The sequence below is a fragment of the Rhipicephalus microplus genome, unplaced genomic scaffold (genome assembly GCF_043290135.1).
Source record: "Rhipicephalus microplus isolate Deutch F79 unplaced genomic scaffold, USDA_Rmic scaffold_117, whole genome shotgun sequence".
Taxonomy (NCBI): domain Eukaryota; kingdom Metazoa; phylum Arthropoda; class Arachnida; order Ixodida; family Ixodidae; genus Rhipicephalus; species Rhipicephalus microplus.
In genome coordinates this window covers 25,001-37,500 of record NW_027464689.1, presented here as the reverse complement: position 1 = coordinate 37,500, position 12,500 = coordinate 25,001, and the positions used below count along the sequence as shown (strand labels likewise).

General features: G+C 60.8%; 3 non-coding genes across 3 annotated transcripts in view; all 3 read left to right on the top strand.

Annotated features, from left to right (window-relative positions):
- The first annotated feature begins 7,444 nt into the window (after positions 1-7,444).
- On the top strand, positions 7,445-9,259 carry LOC142790613 (small subunit ribosomal RNA). The gene has a single exon (XR_012889643.1). It is a non-coding gene; the product is annotated as a small subunit ribosomal RNA (ribosomal RNA).
- A 1,719-nt stretch (positions 9,260-10,978) lies between these two features.
- On the top strand, positions 10,979-11,131 carry LOC142790666 (5.8S ribosomal RNA). Its single transcript, XR_012889680.1, has one exon. It is a non-coding gene; the product is annotated as a 5.8S ribosomal RNA (ribosomal RNA).
- Positions 11,132-12,285: 1,154 nt separating this feature from the next.
- LOC142790645 (large subunit ribosomal RNA) overlaps positions 12,286-12,500 on the top strand; it is a 4,005-nt gene continuing 3,790 nt past the window's right edge. The window contains exon 1 of the ribosomal RNA XR_012889671.1: positions 12,286-12,500. This exon is cut by the window's right edge and continues 3,790 nt beyond it. This is a non-coding gene — a ribosomal RNA (large subunit ribosomal RNA).

Sequence of the window (12,500 nt, the reverse complement as noted above, 5' to 3'; positions counted from 1 at the left end):
TGCCACAGTTTTCCCGGTGGTGCCGCACCCGGGCTCGCCCCGGCTGACGCAGTTTTCGCGCCGCCCCGGCTGACGCGGTTTCGTGCCGCCCCGGCAGACGCGGTTTTCGCGCCGCCCCGGCTGACGCGGTTTCGTGCCGCCCCGGCAGACGCAGTTCGGACTTAGCACTTTTCGGCTGTGCCTGGCTGGCGGCCCACTCACTCGATCGCCATGTCTGTTTGCCACAGTTTTCCCGGTGGTGCCGCACCCGGGCTCGCCCCGGCAGACGCGTTTTTTTTTTTCTTTCGCCCCGGCTGACGCAGTTTTCGCGCCGCCCCGGCTGACGCGGTTTCGTGCCGCCCCGGCAGACGCGGTTTTTTGCGCCGCCCCGGCTGACGCGGTTTTTGCCGCCCCGGCTGACGCAGTTCGGACTTAGCACTTTTCGGCTGTGCCTGGCTGGCGGCCCACTCACTCGATCGCCATGTCTGTTTGCCACAGTTTTCCCGGTGGTGCCGCACCCGGGCTCGCCCCGGCTGACGCAGTTTTCGCGCCGCCCCGGCTGACGCGGTTTCGTGCCGCCCCGGCAGACGCGGTTTTCGCGCCGCCCCGGCTGACGCGGTTTCGTGCCGCCCCGGCAGACGCAGTTCGGACTTAGCACTTTTCGGCTGTGCCTGGCTGGCGGCCCACTCACTCGATCGCCATGTCTGTTTGCCACAGTTTTCCCGGTGGTGCCGCACCCGGGCTCGCCCCGGCTGACGCAGTTTTCGCGCCGCCCCGGCTGACGCGGTTTCGTGCCGCCCCGGCAGACGCGGTTTTCGCGCCGCCCCGGCTGACGCGGTTTCGTGCCGCCCCGGCAGACGCAGTTCGGACTTAGCACTTTTCGGCTGTGCCTGGCTGGCGGCCCACTCACTCGATCGCCATGTCTGTTTGCCACAGTTTTCCCGGTGGTGCCGCACCCGGGCTCGCCCCGGCAGACGCGTTTTTTTTTTCTTTCGCCCCGGCTGACGCAGTTTTCGCGCCGCCCCGGCTGACGCGGTTTCGTGCCGCCCCGGCAGACGCGGTTTTTTTGCGCCGCCCCGGCTGACGCGGTTTTTGCCGCCCCGGCTGACGCAGTTCGGACTTGGCACTTTTTGGCTGAGCCTGGCTGGTGGCCCACTCACTCGATCGCCATGTCTGTTAGCCACAGTTTTCCCGGTGGTGCCGCACCCGGGCTCGCCCCGGCTGACGCAGTTTTCGCGCCGCCCCGGCAGACGCGGTTTTCGCGCCGCCCCGGCTGACGCGGTTTTTGCCGCCCCGGCTGACGCAGTTCGGACTTGGCACTTTTTGGGCTGAGCCTGGCTGGCGGCCCACTCACTCGATCGCCATGTCTGTTTGCCACAGTCTTCCCGGTGGTGCCGCACCCGGGCTCGCCCCGGCAGACGCGTTTTTTTTTTCTTTCGCCCCGGCAGACGTGGTTCCCCCCCCCCCTTTTCGCTCGCCCCGGCTGACGAGGTTTTCGCGCCGCCCCGGCTGACGCAGTTTTCGCGCCGCCCCGGCTGACGCGGTTTCGTGCCGCCCCGGCTGACGCGGTTTTCGCGCCGCCCCGGCTGACGCGGTTTTTGCGTCGCCCCGGCTGACACGGTTCGGACTTTGCACTTTTCGGCTGTGCCTGGCTGGCGGCCCACTCACTCGATCGCCATGTCTGTTTGCCACAGTTTTCCCGGTGGTGCCGCACCCGGGCTTGCCCCGGCAGACGCGTTTTTTTTTTTCTTTTCGCCCCGGCTGACGCAGTTTTCGCCCCGCCCCGGCTGACGCGGTTTCGTGCCGCCCCGGCAGACGCGGTTTTTTGCGCCGCCCCGGCTGACGCGGTTTTTGCCGCCCCGGCTGACGCAGTTCGGACTTTGCACTTTTTGGCTGAGCCTGGCTGGCGGCCCACTCACTCGATCGCCATGTCTGTTTGCCACAGTTTTCCCGGTGGTGCCGCACCCGGGCTCGCCCCGGCAGACGCGTTTTTTTTTTCCTTCGCCCCGGCAGACGTGGTTCCCCCCCCCCCTCCGTCTTTCTTTTTGTTTTTTTTTTCGCCGCGGCTGAAGTGGATTTTTCGGTGCCTCGACGCCCCGGTAGTCGCGGTTTTTCCGTTTCCGCACGGCCCCGGCTGACGCTGCTCGGTCACAGTCGCCTTTTGTGAGGATTGCAGACTTCTTGAGCGCGGGTGTTTTTTTTTGTTGTTGTTGTTGTTTTATTACGCATTCGCTCCAGCAGACGCTGTTTAGACTTTTTGTTTCCTCTTTTATCCTGCGACGAGGTGACGAGGTTTATTCGGTGCCCCGCCGCCCCGGCTGAAGTGATTTTTCCTGTCCCGTGCCGCCCCGGCTGACGCGGTTGGGACTTCGCGTTTGTTCGGCCGCCACGGGTTTTGGCGCACTCGCTCGGTTGCTTGTTGTTGCCACTTGTTGCGAACCCAGGTTTCTTGAGCGAGCGCGGGCGTTTTTTCTTCCTTTCTTTCTTTGTTCTATGTGTTAGCGAATCGGCCTTTAATATCACACGAGGACTCACAACCAACAATTTTCAGTTTGAAGTGTAAAAAATCTGCAGGTGTTGACGTAACTGACTTGCCCCGTACCCTTGAGTACATCCATGAAGTTCTCGTAGTACTACTAAATCGCATTATTCCAAGTGGAGAAATTCCCATAAACTTGCAAACCTCTACACGAAAATCGGTGCGCGTGATAAAGTTGAAAATTATCGTCCGATATCAAATGTGCCTTCTATAACACAAATTCTAGGAAAAAAAAAAAACACTTGTTCGCCGTTTTCTGCGCCGTGACTGGCAGCACTCCGGCGAAGCGAAACGGGGTCGATTCGAGCACGATATCGGCGTCTTTCGACGTGCTCGCCGGCGACCGTCGCACGAGTACGTCGCACGAGCGCGTCTGCCGGGGCGCCGTTTGCGAAGCCGACGCAAAAGTGGGAACCGCCGCTCGGATGATCGCCGCTTTCGGCAGAGTGAGTGTTGGCACTCCGGGGAAGCGAAACAGCGTGAATGCGCCCACGAAATCGGCGTATTTTGAAGTGCCCGCCGGCGACCGTCGCACGAGTACGGTAAACCGCGTCAGCCGGGGCGTAGTTCGGGACGCCGACGAAAAAGTGGGAAGCGCAACTCGGATCTTCGCCGTTTTTGCAGGAGTGAGTGGCGGCCCTCCTGCGAGACCAAGAAGCATCGATTCGTGCACGAATTCGGCGCCTTTCGACGTGATCGCCGGCGACCGTCGCTCGAGTAGGGCAAACCGCGTCTGCCGGGGCGGGCTTCGGGACGCCGATGCGAAAGTGGGAAACGCTGCTCGGATGTTCGCCGTTTTTGGCCGAGTGAGTGCTGGCACTCGGGCGAAGCCAAACGGGGCCGATTACGGCACGATATCGGCGTCTTTCGACGTGCCCGGCGGCGACCGTCGCACGAGTACGGTAAACCGCGTCAGCCCGGGCGGAGTTCGGGACGCCGATGCGAAAGTGGAGAACGCCGCTCGGATCTTCGCCGTTTTTGGAGGAGTGAGTGGCGGCACTCCGGAGAAGCCAAGGAGCGCCAATTAGCGCACGATATCGGCGTCTTTCGACGCGCTCGCCGGCGACCGTCGAACGAGTAGGGCAAACCGCGTCTGCCGGGGCGGGGTTTACGACGCCGACGCAAAAGTGGGAACCGCCGCTCGGATGTTGGCCGTTTTTGGCAGAGTGAGTGCTGGCACACCGGCGACGCGAAAGAGCGCGAAAGCGCCCACGAAAGTGGCGTATTTGGACGTGCTTGACGGCGACCGCTGCAGGAGTACGAAAAACCACGTCAGCCGGGGCGAGCGACCCACGGCGGTCTGGGTGCTTATCGCTGCTATTATAGGGGCACCCCGGCAGACGCAGAAAAAAAAAATTTTTTTTCGACCTTCTTTTTTGCTGGTCGAGCTCGGGTAACCCAGGTCGCAATGGGAGCCGCGCACGAAAGCGGCGTCGCGAGACGCGTTCGCGGTCGCTAGTCGCACGAGCTCGGCAACCGCGTCAGCCGGCGCGGAGTTCGGGATGCCGACGGCTAAGTGGGTACCGCTGCTCGGATGTTCGCCGTTTTTGGCCGAGTGAGTGCTGGCACTCCGGCGAAGCGAAACGGGGCCGATTCGGGCACGATATCGGCGTATTTCGACGTGCTCGCCGGCGACCGTCGCACGAGTACGGCAAAGCGCGTCTGCCGGGGCGAGGTTTGCGATGCCGACGAAAAAGTGGGAAGCGCCGCTCGGATCTTCGCCGTTTTTGCAGGAGTGAGTGGCGGCCCTCCTGCGAGACCAAGAAGCATCGACTCGCGCACGATATCGGTGTCTTTCGACGTGCCCGCCGGCCACCGCCGCACGAGTACGGCAAACCGCGTATGCCGGGGCGGGGTTGGCGACGCCGACGCAAAAGTGGGAACCGCCACTAGGATGTTCGCCGTTTTTGGCAGAGTGAGTGCTGGCACACCGGCGACGCGAAAGAGCGCGAAAGCGCCCACGAAAGTGGCGTATTTGGACGTGCTTGACGGCGACCGCTGCAGGAGTACGAAAAACCACGTCAGCCGGGGCGAGCGACCCACGGCGGTCTGGGTGCTTATCGCTGCTATTATAGGGGCACCCCGGCAGACGCAGAAAAAAAAAATTTTTTTTCGACCTTCTTTTTTGCTGGTCGAGCTCGGGTAACCCAGGTCGCAATGGGAGCCGCGCACGAAAGCGGCGTCGCGAGACGCGTTCGCGGTCGCTAGTCGCACGAGCTCGGCAACCGCGTCAGCCGGCGCGGAGTTCGGGATGCCGACGGCTAAGTGGGTACCGCTGCTCGGATGTTCGCCGTTTTTGGCCGAGTGAGTGCTGGCACTCCGGCGAAGCGAAACGGGGCCGATTCGGGCACGATATCGGCGTATTTCGACGTGCTCGCCGGCGACCGTCGCACGAGTACGGCAAAGCGCGTCTGCCGGGGCGAGGTTTGCGATGCCGACGAAAAAGTGGGAAGCGCCGCTCGGATCTTCGCCGTTTTTGCAGGAGTGAGTGGCGGCCCTCCTGCGAGACCAAGAAGCATCGACTCGCGCACGATATCGGTGTCTTTCGACGTGCCCGCCGGCCACCGCCGCACGAGTACGGCAAACCGCGTATGCCGGGGCGGGGTTGGCGACGCCGACGCAAAAGTGGGAACCGCCACTAGGATGTTCGCCGTTTTTGGCAGAGTGAGTGCTGGCACTCCGGCGAAGCGAAAGAGCGCGAATGCGCCCACGAAAGTGGCGTGTTTGGACGTGCTTGACGACGACCACCGCAGGAAAACGAAAAACCACGTCAGCCGGGGCGAGCGACCCATGGCGGTCTGGGTGCTTATCGCTGCTATTATAGGGGCACCCCGGCAGACGCAAAAAAAAAAAAAATTTTTTTTCGACATTCTTTCTTGCTCGTCGACCTCGGGTGACCCAGGTCGCAGTGGGAGCCGCGCACGAAAGCGGCGTCGCGAGACGGCTTCGCGGTCGCTAGTCGCACGAGCTCGGCAACCGCGTCTGCCGGGGCGGAGTTCGGGACGCCGACGGCTAAGTGGGAACCGCCGCTCGGATGTTCGCCGTTTGTGGCCGAGTGAGTGCTGGCACTCCGGCGAAGCCAAACGGGGCCGATTCCGGCACGATATCGGCGTCTTTCTACGTGCTCGCCGGCGACCGTCGCACGAGTACGGCAAAGTGCGTCTGCCGGGGCGGGGTTTGCGACGCGTACGCAATAGTGAGAACCGTCGCTCGGATGTTCGTCGTCTTTCGCCGAGCCAGTGCTGGCACTCCGGCGAAGCCGAACGGAGCCGATTCGGGCACGATATCGGCGTCTTTCCACGTGCTCACCGGCGACCGTCGCACGAGTACGGTAAACCGCGTCAGCCGGGGCGGAGTTCGGGACGCCGATGCGAAAGTGGGAAGCGCCGCTCGGATCTTCGCCGTTTTTGGAGGAGTCAGTGGCGGCACTCCGGTGAAGCCAAGGTGCGCCAATTCGCGCACGATATCGGCGTCTTTCGACGTGCCCGCCGGCCACCGTCGCACGAGTACGGCAAACCTCGTCTGCCGGGGCGGGGTTTGCGACGCCGACGCAAAAGTGGGAACCGCCGCTCGGATGTTCGCCGTTTTTGGCAGAGTGAGTGCTGGCACTCCGGCGAAGCGAAAGAGCGTGAATGCGCCCACGAAAGTAGCGTATTTGGACGTGCTTGACGGCGACCGCCGCAGGAGTACGAAAAACCACGTCAGCCGGGGCGAGCGACCCACGGCGGTCTGGGTGCTTATCGCTGCTATTATAGGGGCACCCCGGCAGACGCAGAAAGAAAAAAAAAAAATGGGGACATGGCGTGCGTCACCGTGCGGCTTCGCAGCGTTGCCGAAGTCGCCGAGCCCTTCGACTGAGCCGAACGGCGGACAGGGAACGTTGGTCGGCCGTTCTAACCTGTCGGTGCCACGCCGAGACGTCGTTAAGGAAAACCGCGTCGTGGGCCTCTACGACGCCGTCGAGTCGTTGTACGTTTGGTGTCCAGCGTGTCGGCGGCGAGTAGCGGACACGTCGTTCACGACTTCGGTCTTTCGCAGTCGACGCGAACTTGCGGAGAGTCGTGGTGCCTCACGTTTTCGGCAGAAACCGCGGCGGAATTTTCCCGTGCGTGCGCGCACGACCTCGGTGCTGTGCCGTCAGCGTAGTGTTGCACAAACTCGTGGCCTACCCAAGGTGCGGTACGTTTGCGGCCGTATCCTCGGTGGGAATTTCGTGAGTAGGGTCGCAAATTCTACGACCTCGGCGGGTTTGAGAGCGACGTAGACTTGTGGCACGCTCAACGTGCCACACGTTTCGGGGCACACCCGCGGTGAAATTTTCTCGAGTACGCTCGTATTAGTGCCCAAGGAGGTCTGGGTACTTATCGCTGCTATTATGTGGGGGTTCTCGTGAGCGGCGTACGCGAAAGCGACCGGGTGTCTGATATGCGGCGGGCTTCGGCCTCGTCAAGCGTGTCCTCGGGTCTGCTCCAGGGGAATCCACGGCAGTCGTCTGCAGCCTCATCCGCTTGATGCGTTAGGGGCTGGTTGTCGGACGGTGCCGTTTTACCACGATATCGAGGTGTGTTCCGTGTCGTCCTCGGGCGATTCAGATGCGAAAGCGCCGAAGACGCGGGCGTGACCCGTCGTCTGGCGGCTTTGCAGTCTCGGCTCCGTTGCTAGTTCCGGCCGGTCCACCGACAGTGCAGCGGGCTTGGGCAACCCGCACGGCGCGACCGAGTCGATGCAACGAAAAAGAGCGAGCATGAACGTGCTTCTTGCCGCACGGCTCCCACTCGTCTTTCGGGAAGGTTGTGCCGTAGCGAGCTCGAACGCCGTCATCTCGGAGTGCAAAATAAGCGTGTTGGGGCGCCTGAAGGTGGCCTCCGCCGCACACAGACTGCGTCCGGCCCGCCGAAGGCGAGGACGGACGCGCAGTCGAACGATTACCTGGTTGATCCTGCCAGTAATCATATGCTTGTCTCAAAGATTAAGCCATGCATGTCTAAGTACATGCCGAAATAAGGCGAAACCGCGAATGGCTCATTAAATCAGTTATGGTTCCTTAGATCGTTTCTTCCTACTTGGATAACTGTGGCAATTCTAGAGCTAATACATGCAGTGAGCCTGGAGCCCTTTGGGTAACGGGTGCTTTTATTAGACCAAGATCGATCGGGTTTCGGCCCGTATTGTGTGGTGACTCTGGATAACTTTGTGCTGATCGCATGGCCACGAGCCGGCGACGTTTCTTTCAAGTGTCTGCCTTATCAACTTTCGATGGTAGGTTACTTGCTTACCATGGTTGTTACGGGTAACGGAGAATCAGGGTTCGATTCCGGAGAGGGAGCCTGAGAAACGGCTACCACATCCAAGGAAGGCAGCAGGCGCGCAAATTACCCACTCCCGGCACGGGGAGGTAGTGACGAAAAATAACAATACGGGACTCTTTTGAGGCCCCGTAATTGAAATGAGTACACTCTAAATCCTTTAACGAGGATCAATTGGAGGGCAAGTCTGGTGCCAGCAGCCGCGGTAATTCCAGCTCCAATAGCGTATACTAAAGCTGCTGCGGTTAAAAAGCTCGTAGTTGGATCTCAGTTCCAGACGAGTAGTGCATCTACCCGATGCGACGGCTCGGACTGAACATCATGCCGGTTCTTTCTTGGTGCACTTCATTGTGTGCCTCGAGATGGCCGGTGCTTTTACTTTGAAAAAATTAGAGTGCTCAACGCAGGCGAGTCGCCTGAATAAACTTGCATGGAATAATAGAACAAGACCTCGTTTCTGTTCTGTTGGTTTTTGGAATACGAGGTAATGATTAAGAGGGACGGACGGGGGCATTCGTATTGCGGCGCTAGAGGTGAAATTCTTGGACCGTCGCAAGACGAAGTACTGCGAAAGCATTTGCCAAGAATGTTTTCATTGATCAAGAACGAAAGTCAGAGGTTCGAAGGCGATCAGATACCGCCCTAGTTCTGACCATAAACGATGCCAACCAGCGATCCGCCTGAGTTACTCAAATGACTCGGCGGGCAGCTTCCGGGAAACCAAAGTATTTGGGTTCCGGGGGAAGTATGGTTGCAAAGCTGAAACTTAAAGGAATTGACGGAAGGGCACCACCAGGAGTGGAGCCTGCGGCTTAATTTGACTCAACACGGGAAAACTTACCCGGCCCGGACACTGGGAGGATTGACAGATTGAGAGCTCTTTCTTGATTCGGTGGATGGTGGTGCATGGCCGTTCTTAGTTGGTGGAGCGATTTGTCTGGTTAATTCCGATAACGAACGAGACTCTAGCCTATTAAATAGGTGCGGGGTTCCCAGCACCTTACAACCTTCTTAGAGGGACAAGCGGCTCCTAGCCGCACGAAACAGAGCAATAACAGGTCTGTGATGCCCTTAGATGTCCGGGGCCGCACGCGCGCTACACTGAAGGAAGCAGCGTGTCTTTATCCCTGTCTGAAAAGACTGGGTAACCCGTGGAACTTCTTTCGTGATTGGGATAGGGGCTTGCAATTGTTCCCCTTGAACGAGGAATTCCCAGTAAGCGCGAGTCATAAGCTCGCGTTGATTACGTCCCTGCCCTTTGTACACACCGCCCGTCGCTACTACCGATTGAATGATTTAGTGAGGTCTTCGGACCGATGTCCGGCGCGGCCTTTCGGTTGCGCCGGTCTGTTGGAAAGATGACCAAACTTGATCATTTAGAGGAAGTAAAAGTCGTAACAAGGTTTCCGTAGGTGAACCTGCGGAAGGATCATTAACGGATTGTGAAGGGTGAGCGCCTCAGCTGCGTCTGCGCCCGACACTTTCTGCCGCTGACCCCGTTTGGACGCGGGGTCGGCTTTTCCCCACGGGGCTGCCTGAATGTGGAGCGGCACCCCGTGACAAATTGTTGCGCCCAGCGGACGCCAACACCGCGACCTTGGACGGTCGGCCAGGTGGCGGACGCGGGTACAAACGGCGCAACGCACTCATAGGTCGGCTTTCGACCCGCCACTGCACCGTGGCTCGAAGCGCTCGAAATGCGCGACCCGACCGCTGCGGGACCGCCTAGTACTGTAAACAGGAGCGGCGGAGCGCGAACGGCGAGTCGTGGTTACGTCGGTAGAAGGCGAGGCTGCGCGTTCCCGAAACGCCAGCCGAGTGCCCTCCCGACCGTTCGAGCGTGCAAGAACGAGACCCGACAATCGCGCGGCGACTGCCAAGTACGAGAGGAACGGCACAAGCGTCGGCGGTCGGTCAAGGAACTGGCGATGTGACGGGTCCGCTGTGCACCAGTGCATACCGTCCCGCCGTCCGCGGCAAGCGCCTCCGCGTCCTCGGGTGACGGAGGCTGCCGGTCGGTTCTTGCAGGCGAGGGATCTCGCTGGCACCGGTTCGCGTTGACGCGCGGCCGGTCATGGCACGGCGATGCGACGGCCGAGGTGCGCAGTACTCGATGGAGGAACCGCACGCTCCGATGACCGTCCCGCCCTCCGCGGCGTATGCGTACCGACCGTAATGGTTGCAGCAGCGCCGGCCGGCTTTTGAATTCGCCACACGAAACACGGTGCGAGATCGCGGTTAGGGGAGCGTCGACGTTGCCAGGCGTTTTGCTTGCTGCCGAGGGAAAGGCGGCACGGCCACGTCGCGCTCGTCGCGATTAGCGGGTCTGCGCGCTTTGGGAAGGTGCCGCAACGACTTGCCGAAAGAGGAAGCACGGAAGAACGAGGGACTTGGACGTCCCGACAATTGAACGCACTTGCGGCCAGGCCCTTGCTGGCTTCGTTCTTCCGCCTCGAGTAGGCTCGTACGCGGCTCCGGCGCCGAAAGTGGTCCTTGGCACCGACTTCGGTGGACGTGGGAAGTGCCGCGCAAGTACGGCGCGCCTGGCTCCACCTGTTGGCTAAAGTAGGCAGCCGGATCGGCATTTTGGTGTGCGGTGGCAAACCGTGGATGCGAAAAAAGCTTGTGCGATTTCGTGGAACAAAAAGCGGGGGTCCCCCTTTTTATGCGGAGGAGACCGACCCGCCTGCCGTGGTGAACCGCGACGCCACGGTAAAAACGGGAGAGGCTTGTCGATGGGACCGTGCATCCCGCGCTCCACGGAGGCCGGGAGGCGGCCGCCCGAGGAAATGTGTAGCCGTCGAGGCCCGCATCTGCGTGCACTCTTATCCAAATGGGTGTACCGCAGGCATTTTCTGGTTAGGCGGGCCAATGAGAGCGAGCACACAACGATACCTACGGGTCCGGCTTGGAGAACCGGCTTCGACGCCTCCCGAGTATTTATAGAGGGGTGGACCACGAAAGCACTCGCAAGTAGCGAAAGCGAAACGCCGTCCGAAACACACCGTTTGCTCGATTTGCGGCAGCCGAAAAAGGCGCGGCAGAGTTTTGGAGTCCAAGCGTGCGCTGAAAAGCGCCCTTCTTGGCCACTGTTTGGCCGAGTGCCAGAAACGTTTGGTTTTGACTGTACGGAATTGAACAAACACTTTTTCACGACTCTAAGCGGTGGATCACTCGGTTCTCGGGTCGATGAAGAACGCAGCCAGCTGCGAGACTTGGTGTGAATTGCAGGACACACTGAGCACTGATTCTTTGAACGCACATTGCGGCCTTGGGTCTTCCCTTGGCTTCGTCTGTCTGAGGGTCGGATCACATATCAAGAGAGCCTTCGGCGCACAAGGGAACGTGAGCCGTCGACTCGTTTTGACCGCGTCGGCAACACGGACAGCACGCTGAACACCTCACAGCGAGCGCCAACAGCGGCCACTCAAGGGCGAGACGGTGGCGACCGTCGTGCCAGAGCCCAACCGAAACGGGGGCGACCGACTGCATTGAGGATGTGGCACCTCGTTGAGACCGCCGCAGGACTTCGAGTCGGAAGGAAGCCTGCAGGGAAAGTGCGGTCGAGGTTGCGTACTCCTCTCTGCGACCGGGCGCGCAAGAGCTGCGAGAGCCACGGACGCGCAACTTTAACGCACGGTAAACACGAGGAGCGAAAGCCGGCCAGCAAAGCTTCTCCAGCCGTGCGCAAAGTGCGCGAGATCGCAGCCTTGCGTTGCGCTTGTTGCCCTCGAAGTAAGCAGGGTGTCCCGTAGACCGGGCGCTCGAACACGCTGCGGGGCCGTGCCTCCTCCAGGCTTTGCCGCGCGAACAGGGAACGTTCGCGCGCAAAGCGCAGGGAGGTGAGGAGGCTGCGCCCGACGTTTGCGGTTCGCTGCGTACGCGGTTGATGCGGAGAGCACGGCGCGACGACTTGCCGCGAAGCGGAAAAAGTCTCCCGCACGAGTTGGCGAAACGTTGGCGAAGCTTAAGGCGTTCTCGTCGTAGTCCGCCGTCGGTCTAAGTGCTTCGCAGTTCCCGTCCCGTTCAAAAAACTGGGCCACTCCAGTTGGGGCGGGGGCGACGCTACACGAGACGATGCCTCTCGCCAGGCTGCGTGGCTGCCCTTGCGGCGGCGGCGACTGGCCTCGGCGGTGTTTGGGCTTTCGACACGGTCGTTTATCACGCAACTGCTCGGACGACGCACGCGCGCAGCGGAATGCCGCTTGCCAGCCTTGTGAAGATGTGACCCTGTACAGGGTTGCGGGCGCACTTGGTAGGGCGTCGTACTCGGTTCGCGATGGGTTTACGAACGTGTCCCGTCACTTCCACGTCACACCGGTTGTGCGCCGCACGCGTGCAGCGGGGAAGCCGATTGCCAGCCTTGTGAAGAAGTGGCCCTGTACAGGGTTGCGGGCGCACTTGGTAGGGCGAGCGCACGCGGTCGTGCAGGAAGTTGATGGAAGCGAATGTATCCGCTGTCGACCTCAGATCAGGCGAGACAACCCGCTGAATTTAAGCATATCACTAAGCGGAGGAAAAGAAACCAACAGGGATTCCCCGAGTAGCTGCGAGCGAAACGGGACCGAGCCCAGCACCGAATCCCCCGTCCTTGCAGGCGGTCGGGAAATGTGGTGTATGGGAGGCGACGTTCTCGGGTGTTTGCGACGGTGCAAGTCCCCCTGACAGGGGCTTGT